The sequence below is a fragment of the Metopolophium dirhodum genome, chromosome 1, assembly GCF_019925205.1.
Source record: "Metopolophium dirhodum isolate CAU chromosome 1, ASM1992520v1, whole genome shotgun sequence".
Lineage (NCBI taxonomy): Eukaryota > Metazoa > Arthropoda > Insecta > Hemiptera > Aphididae > Metopolophium > Metopolophium dirhodum.
In genome coordinates this window covers 67,549,169-67,561,386 of record NC_083560.1, presented here as the reverse complement: position 1 = coordinate 67,561,386, position 12,218 = coordinate 67,549,169, and the positions used below count along the sequence as shown (strand labels likewise).

Genomic DNA, 12,218 nt, shown 5'->3' with positions numbered 1-12,218 from the left:
ATCCGTCGCACGTCGTCGTCGTCGTCATCAAAAAGTCATCCACCACAGCGGCCACAGGTGCGTTGAATTCGCATTATAGTAATAATTGTTATTATTGTTATTGTCATCATCGATTTCCTGTAGTTGCCTCTGCGCGATCCGCTCTATATTTCGCCGAAGCACCGAAAAATATACATCATCCACATCCGTCGTGGTTTGTGAGTCGTGACGTCATGTATTTCTATCGATAAAATTTTACGCACTAACTCTTAACTAATAATTATAATATAAAATTGTGGTTTATATAAATAATTTTGTGAATTACATTAATGTAGGCTTACATAATTTGATATCTTCTATGATCTTCGTTAAAACCATTATTGTTGTACCATCACGGAATGATTTACCACCACCAATATCAAAATGCTTAGGAAAAATAACATAATTTAGATCCTGCGTATTGCTTTTTATAATTCGTTGTTTTTTTACATGAAGTATGCCTATACATAATAAACCATCGATTTTTGTATAATGTGAGTGATTATGTAAGCGTCTTGGTCGATTTATCTAAGTGACACATATTTGTAGAATAAACAATTTACGCAGTTGTTATTTTATGATTCATTAATTTTAATTATTGTAAATTAATTCAAATAAAAAATTTCAGAATTTTTAAATATATTTTCCAAAGTTATCTGAAAATATAAATTTTAAAGAACATTTCTTCTTTCTTTCACCTTCGTTTTGGATATAACCTGAAATTACCTTCGTAATTCTAAAAACTTTCCCTAAATGATTTCCACTCTCTGTGCTCGTCAAAATTGTCCATCCATCTGCGACATTCCACATTATTATTTTTAACTTTCCATCAATTGTCTAGCTTTGCAAAAGTTGTCATGCTTGAATTAATTCATTAAATATCAATGCTAATTTTAAGTTTATCCTTTATCCTCTGATTCACATATTTTTATTTTATCAACAATAATAATCTGTTCCACCTTGCTGGTTTTAAAAACTAAAATATAATTGTTTCCTATGATTTAATTAATATTTTTGTTATATAATCTAAAGTATTTAATTGTCGCGATTAATGGTATTATCAATTTTAAATAAAAAATTAATATAATAAGTTGAGTCATTATTTACTATTCTTAATGCATAAAACATAGGTAATAATATAACTAATTTCCTATTCTAATAAAACAACATTAAAAAAAATAAATTAAATAAATTATTATGTACTTAAATGAGTAATATTAGTTAATGGTTACGTAAAAAAAAGGAACAAAAATAATTGCATTAAAAAAAATCAAAGTTTTCATTAAAAAAATCTATAAATGTGAATATTACTTAAGTACTTAAAAGTGTCAATACAAATTGCATTAAAAAAAATCAAAGTTTTCATTAAAAAAATCTATAAATGTGAATATTACTTAAGTACTTAAAAGTGTCAATACAAATTGTACTCTACAAGGAAGTTCGATGCGACACGGCCGACGATAGCTACGATCGTAGCCGTCGTGCTGCCTACGAGTCTAATGACAGTAGTAAAAATTTAACGCCGTTTCCGGCTTCTCTGTGCACTTCCGCCTAAACCCCCAGCCGTCAATAGGTAGGTGTGTATATAGTGAATACCATTCGCCGTTCTTTCCGGCTCTGTTTTTAATGAAAAACCACCGCAGAAACCAACGTTATACGACGCGACTAAATCATATAATATAATATATACCGTCATCGCAGTCGTAGTTTCTCGGCAGTGTATATTGTGTATACAGAGTGATTCAACAAGTATCTTCGATCATGGATGGTAGGGGGGGGGGGAGGATAAAATTATTTTTTTCCTTTAAAAAATTTAATTTATTCAAATTTTTAAGTATTCTAAAGATCTTAAGGACTTTACTTTCAAATACTTAGATTTGTATAGTATGTAGGAGTACACCGTGGTGGCAGGTAGTGTACCAATTTTTGTTTTTCAAATGAGAATGACACATTTTTTAAAAACTGTTAATCAGATACATTTATAGAAAACGTTTACGTATATCATTTAAAATTTTATCTAGATCAAAGTTTATCAAAATTGTATAATGTATAACATTGTGTTGTAGTTATCTATAGTAAATACAAGACTCAATATTACAATAAATTTTATATTCAATTTGTATAGACCCATTCTTAAGGACCGTTAGCCTTAGTAACTAAGACAATAGTCGTTTTTAATTTTTATTTAGACACGTCATCAACATTTTACAAAAATTAATCTGTTTAAAAATTGAAACTAAAAGAAGGTCGGTTGTCATTTGAAAAAAATAAATATGTATCTACACTAGATGACGCTCTTTAAATGACTTATAAAAATCTAATGATCTAATAATAATCTATGTGTACCTACCTACTTAAAATTTTCAAAAATCAAAATATGAATAAGCGCATTACTAAACTAAAATGTTGGGGTGAGCGTGGAGCTTAACTCGTTGAGTCACCCTGTATACCTATATTATATGTATATATGTATAAAGTCTGGCCGTCTGCATAGCCATCGTTTACTCTTTATATAATAATACTATACACGCGAGGGACCTTACCCTCGGCCGTGAAATAACTATATATAATATAAATATATACCGACACTACTATATACAACACATATAATATAGGTATATATTATGTATACACCTATGTGTGTGTGTGTGTAGTGGTAGTTTTAGAGCAGATAATAAAAACCACGATGCCGGGCCGGCGTTCGACGTTAATTAAAAAACGGAAAAATCTCCAACGGTTTACAGGACTAGAACATAATATATTATAATATAGGGTTACTTGGGCGGAGGTGGAAGGGTGAAGAGCACTGTGTACAAATTAACCGTGGTGGTTAGGGTGTTAGCGGTGTAATATTATAAGCGCATAGTATCTATCTTTCTAATAATAATAATATGTAACGGTGCAGTATCTGAGACGATTTTTTATTTAAATTACGAATCAGACCGAAATACATCTGCTGGTAAAATGTTGTGAGCGAGCTGTCTTATAAATTATAATTTCTATAATAATTTTAATAAAATATTTTTCATGCGACGTTATAATATATTGTTATTATACATGCGTTTAACGTCAACTACGCAGCTTAACGTCCTTATCTGTAGCTAAATAGGACTTAATTGTAATATTATATTAAAGTGTACTATATTAATTAGCTGCTAGGTGGTTTTGCAAGACAATTGTTTGAAAAACCATCGCGTATTCTAAATTAATAACTACGAATAGCGCGTGTTGTCCATCCGTTCAACAGCTGTATCCAAATTATATTATATATTTTATGGCCAATGCGTGCATTGTTACCTGTTGATTGGTTTCTGTATTCTATATAAGTAATCGAATAATATAATTGTATACTTTGTTTTATAGGAGTGTACTCGACTGTTTGTGCTACGCTATTTCATATATTAAAATATTGTAACAGGCTTCGCATTGTATATACGACGTATACATTAATTCCACTACCAACATGGCCGTTCACACGAGTATAAATATTTATATCAATACCCGTCGATTTACATTTAGAACTAACTTGTGTTGGAATACTATAAATGATGGAATAATCCAATAATGTTAAACTAATACATAGTGCTCTATAATGTGCCTATAAATTGTATAATCGTACTGCACATGGACGCTGTAAGGACGCAAAGTACATTTTCGTATTACAATTTCGATCTAAACTTTTATATCGATAAAGACGATCAATCAATCACACGAATATTATCCTAGATAATTTCATTTATAAAATAAAGTTTTTTATAAAATAGAATTTTTTTTTTTTACAAATTCAAAATAAAGGAGGTCAACTTAGAAAATATGTTCAAATTGTGCTACTATTGGAATTTGGAATACTATGTTAAATACACAATATCATGGATATGTTATAGGTCCTGAAAATTGTGCATCATATTAGTAATAAACGTGAAGCTATAAAATTGTATATTACTTTAGAAAATGTTGAGTTTCTTTTTCTATTTAAACTAATAATAATTGTGGAAATCAGATGAGAAAAATAAATAATTATTAATCAAAAGAAATTACTTTGTGAAAAACTGTTTTTTTTTTTTTAATAATAATAATAATAATAATAATAATAACAACAACAACATAAACGATGATATTATACTATAAATATTAAGAAAAACGTCACTTTTGCGATATTATAAATGCCCCGCGTGGTACCTATATATCACTATATATCGTGTATAATATATAATATTATATATAGAGAGAGATATACCTATACATACGCTCTTGTGTATAGTATATAATATACGTATAGGTAATATATTATCTTGATATTATAATATTTTATATATATTGCAAATTTCACCGTCGTAAACATAATAATATATAATGCATATTATACTCGGCGCATATACGATATTACTAATAACGAGACGATATGACGTTTTCGTGGAAACCGCACACCGCGCGCCACTCCCTCCCGTCCAACACGATCATCGCTATACATAATAATATTATTACTATTATTGATATTGTTATTATTATTATTTAGGGTAAAAACTTTAACCCCGGTCACAGTGTGGTCGCTGCGACTTACGGCTCTTGCACAGCGGGGACGTATGATATCCACGGTGGTACGTTTTTAACGTAAGATGCGCGTCGTACGAGTCTATTTATTTTATTTTTTTTTTTTTTTAATTTAATTGGGTAACCCGTGGCAACATGGGCTATTGGGTGTGGGGAGGGCACTGTAGGTTTTATATTGGGTAGGTTGGTACACGTGTGTGTTTGGCAGAATTTCTAATGGGGCACCCGTAGGTTTCTGCCGTGCCCCGGGGTGGGGGGATGGCGGCACTTGTTCTCCGGACACCGTGACTTGCACGGAGAAAAATGCCGCCCAGTGGTCGAGGATCGAACTCGGACCGGCTGTGCCGAATCCGTCGCGTTAGACCGCTCGGCCACCTCGTCCCCCGAGTCTATTTATTGTATAGGTACCTTTAATATTATGTATACTTGAGCGATTCCGCGGGTGTGTAATATATCAATTCAATAAATAATATTTTGACAACGACTAAAAATGGGCTACTATACAAGGGTAATGATGTTGTAATGCGTTATAATGGTATGACGCGGAGAGCAACAAAATTGTGCCACACACATAAATATATCGGAACAAATCGAATCATTAATAATACTATTTTATTGTCTTTCGAAACGTTGGAAGTTTATAGACTTATTATAGTCCGGATACGGACGATGGGGAAATAGAATATTTTTCTAAACATTGCGACCACATATCCTTAAAACTAAAATATAATGTATAGTATTACAGTATTGTTAAAATAAAAACTAAAAAATATGAATAAAAATATAAAATATTATATTATCTATGATAGGTTAAGCGAAAAGAAAAATTCAAAAATAATTGAACGATTGACAGACTGCCCTGAATTATCGCGAACGTGCAGTACACCGATAAAACTCTTTAGGAGGTGTGCATGAAAAATTCCCAAAATATATAATATTTAAACCGTTTATATAACACGAAATAACGACGAGCTGATGGTATTTTATAATAAATGTTTTATTGTTGCTTTATTACCTGCAGTATATTATTGTTAGTGAGGTTGGGATTTTGGTGCAACGGCATTTTCTTCCAGTGTTTTAAAACGTAATACTCCACAAGTGGAATGCCGGAATTCTGATTATTTTAATGATGTATTTTATGTTGAATTTGTTTTTGCCCATTTTTTCAAGTTCGACCATCGTTAGATAATTTTTTTTAAATTGTCCACAGTCTTTTTTTTTAAGCGAACATATCTGTAGAAGTATATACTTACATAGTGGCATAGATATAGAGGTATGTTATTGTTGTTGTGGTCGTCGATGATGGGCCGGCAGTGATCGGGATTGACGTCTGTAAGTTTTTCATATCGTATAATAATATAATACGTCCACCGCGCGTGCCGCAAAACCAAAATCATTCGGGTAATCCACCAACCGCAATCGTTGATAGGTATATTCAGTCATGTACACACACTACACATACCCATCCACCCACTCACCCGCACAAACTCACACAATGACGTGTATATATATATGATCGACGCGTATTATATTTTATACAATAACGTCGATATCGGCGCCGGCCAGAGGTGATAATATAATGTATATAGCGACGTACCTACCTACCTATACAATAAATATATCACGACGGGTTTTTTTTCTTTTTATTAAAAATATCGGGCACCCCGGTGGCGGCGGATGCAATAAATCCGCTCGCTGAGTCGAAGATTTTTCGAAAGTCTCGCAGCCGCCAACAATATCGTTGTATTGGACATGATATATAATAACAATATAATATATTATATTTTTCCGTATATTATATAAGTACATAATACTATACTGTCCGTGCACCAATACAATGACGACGATGACGAAGTGGACGGTAAGAACGCGCGAAGAGAGGATACCTTCACGGCGGTCGACTCGTGGGGCAACGTCACGATATCATGTTATTATATAATAGTATGATATACGAAGGTAGGATTTTCGTTGCAAGCAAACGCACTCGAAAAACGTGCAAACGCCGCCGAAATTTGCGAAAACCGTGCTAAATTTAGTTCTTGGCGTTTTCTCTAATGACATATTTAATAATGGACATTAAGTTTCCATTACAATTTCTCTTCCGTATTATACAAGGTATGATTATTTTTTTTGTTCATCAAATAAAGCCTTAAATAACTCAGGTTATTAGCCTATTGAATATTAAGACACAAATGAGTAAATAGACATAAAAAGAAAAAATCCAGTTTTAACGATGATTCTCAATGATATAAGTTTGATAAGTTTGATGACGTTTTTTTTCGTTTAGCGCTTCTTTGATGTTCGGTGGAATAGAAGCATTGGAACGTATGTCCTGGTATTTCGTGCATTCTTGAATTACGTGTTGGACGGAGAGTTCAGTTGGACATTTTTCGCAGGCATTTTGTACATATGTATATTAATATATTAACCTAATTAATTTTTTTAGATTGTATCACATAATTTTTAGTCATCCTATCGGTAATTTATGGTTGTCACATAATTACCTTTAAAATGGACTTAAAAATACTTGCTAATCATTAGCTTTCGTTTTGATTTAAAAGTTCTAAGTCAAATGGGGTGGACCGAATTCACAAATTCAAAAGTTAATAGCGACCACCTGATGGACTTCCAAATTACAAAAAGGGGCTTATACATACTTGCTAACTATAAGCTTTCGTTTGATACCGATTTCGAAGTTCTGTGTCAAAAAAGGTGGTCTACGCGAAGTTGTCACAACTTTAAATTTTTTGGTATGACGGTGAAAGTTTGGTCTTGCAAATTTTAAAAATAGACTTGAGAATACTTTCAAATAACTTGCTAAATAATGACATAGACTTAAAAGAAATTGCAGTAGGTACTTCGGTGGGCCAAATTCACGAACGTATAATGTTTTTGAACAAAATTAATTCAACCTACCGTATTACTAATAATAAAATAAATCACAATTATAATAGCAACATAAATATATACATAAGTATTTACTGTCATACTGACTAACCGTGTTCGCTCATAATCGTTTTTCGTATGCGACGATTTATCATTTAATTCAAATTTAACACATTTACATTACAGTGACAATGTCATAACTCATAAGCCGTGCCATACGTCTTCTCAATGACGAGGTACACTCAACAACTATACCTACTATATAGCAGAGTGGTTACCTGTTTTCCGCCTTTTTAAAAAATGTTTGTATATCGTTTGGCTGAGAAAAATTAAGACGAAGCCATATTCGTTTGTATAGTAGTTATCTATTCCCTATTTGTCAGGTTTAAAACCGCACCTAAGGTTCCGCACCGGATAATTCACTGGTGATAGACGACACGCTTTCATTAACTTTAGATGAGTGAGAGATGACATTACGGAGAGTGCGTTTACCGTGTCCGTCGTTAATATTCTATATCTTAGCTACAAAATATGTACTAGCTAGTACCCAGTTTTAGCTTGGGTTTAGTGTACACATTTGTAAGCCCGGATTTGCAAATCAAGTCACATTTTAAGATTATTGTATAGGCAATTAGTGCCGTCTGATGTTAAAGCATATAAAATCCCTGCTCCAACGCGTAATAATTTTACCATCGTATAAAACATAATATTGTTATATTATGCCGACTTTATTATTTATCGGTGTTTTCAACGGCTCCACAAATCGCCGCCGCACTGGTCTCCACCGACCATACACTACCTACCGCACCACCGCACCCGATCGCATAAATAACAGCAATATTATGACGAAAACGCTATTTGTGACGACGTTGACGTTGCATGTTCTAGACATTGTGCAGTACCGACACAAAAGAACGACCACTCGCCAGCAACATTCTTGCGAAAAAGGCCATCGCCAAAAATGCCCCGACGCCCCCGACCGTGACGGTATATAATAGTTTCTTCAAAAGACGGCGACGGCTGACTGTTCGGTTTTATAATAATAATAATAATAATAATAATATACGTGACGTACTATATTATTATTATTATATTCGTTATTGTGCGCGCCGTGTACGCGTATTGCGTATAATATACAATATACATATATTATTATAACGACGTTGTGGCTGTTGTTATTATTATTATTATGATTATATGGTCGTAAGAATCTCGTCGCGCCTCGTCTTCGGTGGTATTTTCGTAAGCGGCATACCACCGCCGCCCTCGGTATTCATGTCGTCTTGCACGAACGCTCGCCGCGTCACATTGTATTATTTATACCTATACTATATTATAATAATATTATTATATTGCGTAGGTATATACAGGGCGGGCGCATGTGATACGCGTCTCAGCGTTTTCGAGGGTAGTATTATTAATGGCAGTGGCGGAGGGGTGGAGTGGGGAGGACGTACAGATATATGTAATATACATATTATATAGAGACGCCGCGGAGGACTCGAAAAATCTCTTATGACATTTTCGTCTGGAAATTATTTTTTTAATATCGAATTCTCGTTCTCAGCATGCTTTTGATTTTCACTCAGAAAAGGCGATAGGAAAAACCCAATACTTCTAAGCTACCTTCTTTTTTTTTTGCGTAACCGCAGAATAGAGGTGCACTGCACTTTTGCAAGACTTGCCCCTATGTCGCAGCGTAATTTATTGAAGTAAAATCAAGGGTGGATATAGGCATGCTCCGACCAGAACATGAAGAATTTAATTATGTGGCACACAATTTTCTTCTTCATCTTTGATGCCCCACCTCATTTTTTTGAAAGGAATAGTGGCAGCTATTCTCAAATAAATATGTGTTGCTGAGGATATTTCTGAGGATCTATCCACCTATATATTAGCTATATATTACCTGTATGGCTAACCCTTACAATCAAAAGCCCATCTGAATCTGTCTTCCTTAGTATTTGGCTAGTGTGTTTGAGAACTGAGCAGTCTCCAGGTTTCAAACCTCTAACCTTAGTATTTATTATTTGAATTGTTTTACCGCAAAAACTGCGTAAAGGCTTCTATAATAGAAAGGTCAACAAAACCACTTACTACCGGTAAATGGTTTTGCTGTATATAATAATAATATAATAGTATAATAATTTTCAATATTTTTAATCAACATTTTTGCGAGTACTATTGCATTGAAGACCAACAAAACCGATGTTCCACTTAAACAACTAGCGAGGGGTGTAGTATATAGCATCGAGTCGCTCATAAAAAAGTAAAACTACATGGTGTGACTTATTGATTGAACAAATCACTTAATTATTTAATTATATGTTCTGAATTACTTATAAATGCCTTTAAATGTCCCTCAAACTAATACTCATGTGTCAAAAACGTTCTGTACAATAACCTACTTATTGTAAAAACTCTAGTCTATTCACCCCAGAATATTAATCTCTGGTAACTCAATAAACCATTTTGATTTTTTCCACGGTGATAACTTACCAGGATAAAATCACTCATTCAATTGTAACGGTACATATTAAATGGTCACTGTTTAAGATTTAGATAAACATATTATGTTGATACATATAATTTTATTTATGGTTGTACAATTTGAAAGATAACTGTTCTGAGCCCAAATAATTAGGTGTATAAATCACGAGTAAACAAATCTACAGTACCCCCCCCCCCCCCCTTCAGTACCACAGGCTAATGACCTGAGTAGTCGAAGCCTTAACCCAAATAAAAAAAAAAAAAATTAGGTGTATGCTTAATGATAAATAAATAAATAAAACAAATGTACCCATATATTATAATATACAATATTACAATATAATTTAAACACTGATAAGTGTAGACCTTTTGGCGTACGAATCACGAGCGTTCAGTTTTACACGAATCAACGACGCCGTGAAGACTTGTCGTTTTTATTTAGCTATATATATATATAGCTATAGGTATAAATAATAATATATACAATTTATTTATTTTTGACGAAAATAAGGCTCCCCGGCGGAGGGGGTCGCGTGACAAACTGCCGGTCTAGCGTTATCGTCGCGGCAGCTCGACTCGCGTAGGCACCTACGTATAATAATATATATTATATATAGGTATGTACATTTTATTTGCTCGGTTCTCGTCGAGACGAACCGAATTTGAATAAGCACGAAAGCCGACTCCCACGTGCATTTTTTTTTGTGCATTTATATTTTTTTTTTATCTCGTACGAGAAAAATCACGCGCTCACACCACGCACGCACGAACTTGATAATAACCGACCGCGGCGAAATCCGTTTATTTATTGTACTTTATGCGCGGTGACGATGCCCCGCCGGCGGCGATATTCGTATACCTACTTAATAACGACTCTCCGCGCGATTCGTCCCCGCCGGCCTATTTCAAGCCGTAATCTCGTTTTATTTATTTTTTTTTCATAAACCATTTATCGCCCAGTGTATTTCCAAAAATGAAAAGCCCCGGTTTTCGCGGTGTTGTTATAGTTAATAAATGCCTTAAGAAACACGCATTCGGTGTTGCTCAAATATAGGTCTAAAATGATTGAGTGGGCGTACCGGCCTATACTTTGAGGCTTGACTAATGATATTTTAGAACTGCCTCATATACCTACTTTTATACCAAACTATTTATTAAAAATAGATACAAAAAAAACGATTGAAATTTGTAAACGTAATTATAACGGAAAGCGATAATCAAAAATAATTAAATACCAAAAAACGGTTCTATTCTAAAATCTATTTATTTAAAAGGTCTATTGGTTTTGTAGAAACATTAATTTCATGCAAACAATCTAAGAATTGATTATATTATATTCCATAACTGGGCCATTACCTACCTGCACTAGTTATTATTTTTAAATTTAATATTTATTAACACTATTTTAAATAACGATAAACGCAAAACTTGTATAACATTTTAGTTCTAAATAACGATAAACGCAAAACTTGGATAACGTTTTAATTCTGTATAACGATGAACGCAAAACTTGGATAACGGATTAGTTCTAAATAACGATAAACGCAAAACTTGGATAACGTTTTAATTCTGTATAACGATGAACGCAAAACATGAATAACGGATTAGTTCTAAATAACGATAAACGCAAAACTTGGATAACGTTTTAATTCTGTATAACGATGAACGCAAAACTTGGATAACGGATTAGTTCTAAATAACGATGAACGCAAAACTTGGATAACGTATTAGTTGTAAATAATAAAACAAAACGGAATTTTTTTTCAAATATACAAGCCCTGGTAACAAGTACGCGTAACCAAGTTTTATTCCTACGCATTGCAGAAAATTAGCGCTCACGTCCATCAATATTCACTACTTAGAAGTTACCGTTACATGGATATAGTACAGTAAAGTAGCACGTGTTAACTAATGAATATGTTTCCCAAATTGTTTTTTTTAAAGTTGAAACTCGGATGTATTATGTATAATAGAACAATAAATAAATTAAATGTTGTATAAGAATTTGTGACAATATTACTGTCAAAATTCTCAATGTAAAAAACGCTAGGTATAGCATTTTTTTTAATAATTTTAAAATCGAAATGGCTAATATATCTCGTTAAGGGATCTATTTGGGGACTAGACTCCCTTAATTGCGCCACATCATATCAAAATGTCTATACTAGGTACATTTATAATTCAGTAATACAAGATATATAATACATTAATACCATACCTATTAATTATTATTGTTTTTATAAAAACGTACCTATGAATTATTCACCACATTT

General features: G+C 33.0%; 1 protein-coding gene across 2 annotated transcripts in view; it reads left to right on the top strand.

Annotated features, from left to right (window-relative positions):
* LOC132935715 (uncharacterized) overlaps nucleotides 1-12,218 on the top strand; it is a 170,362-nt gene that overhangs the window by 85,734 nt on the left and 72,410 nt on the right. The gene's annotated exons all lie outside the window — the stretch shown is intronic.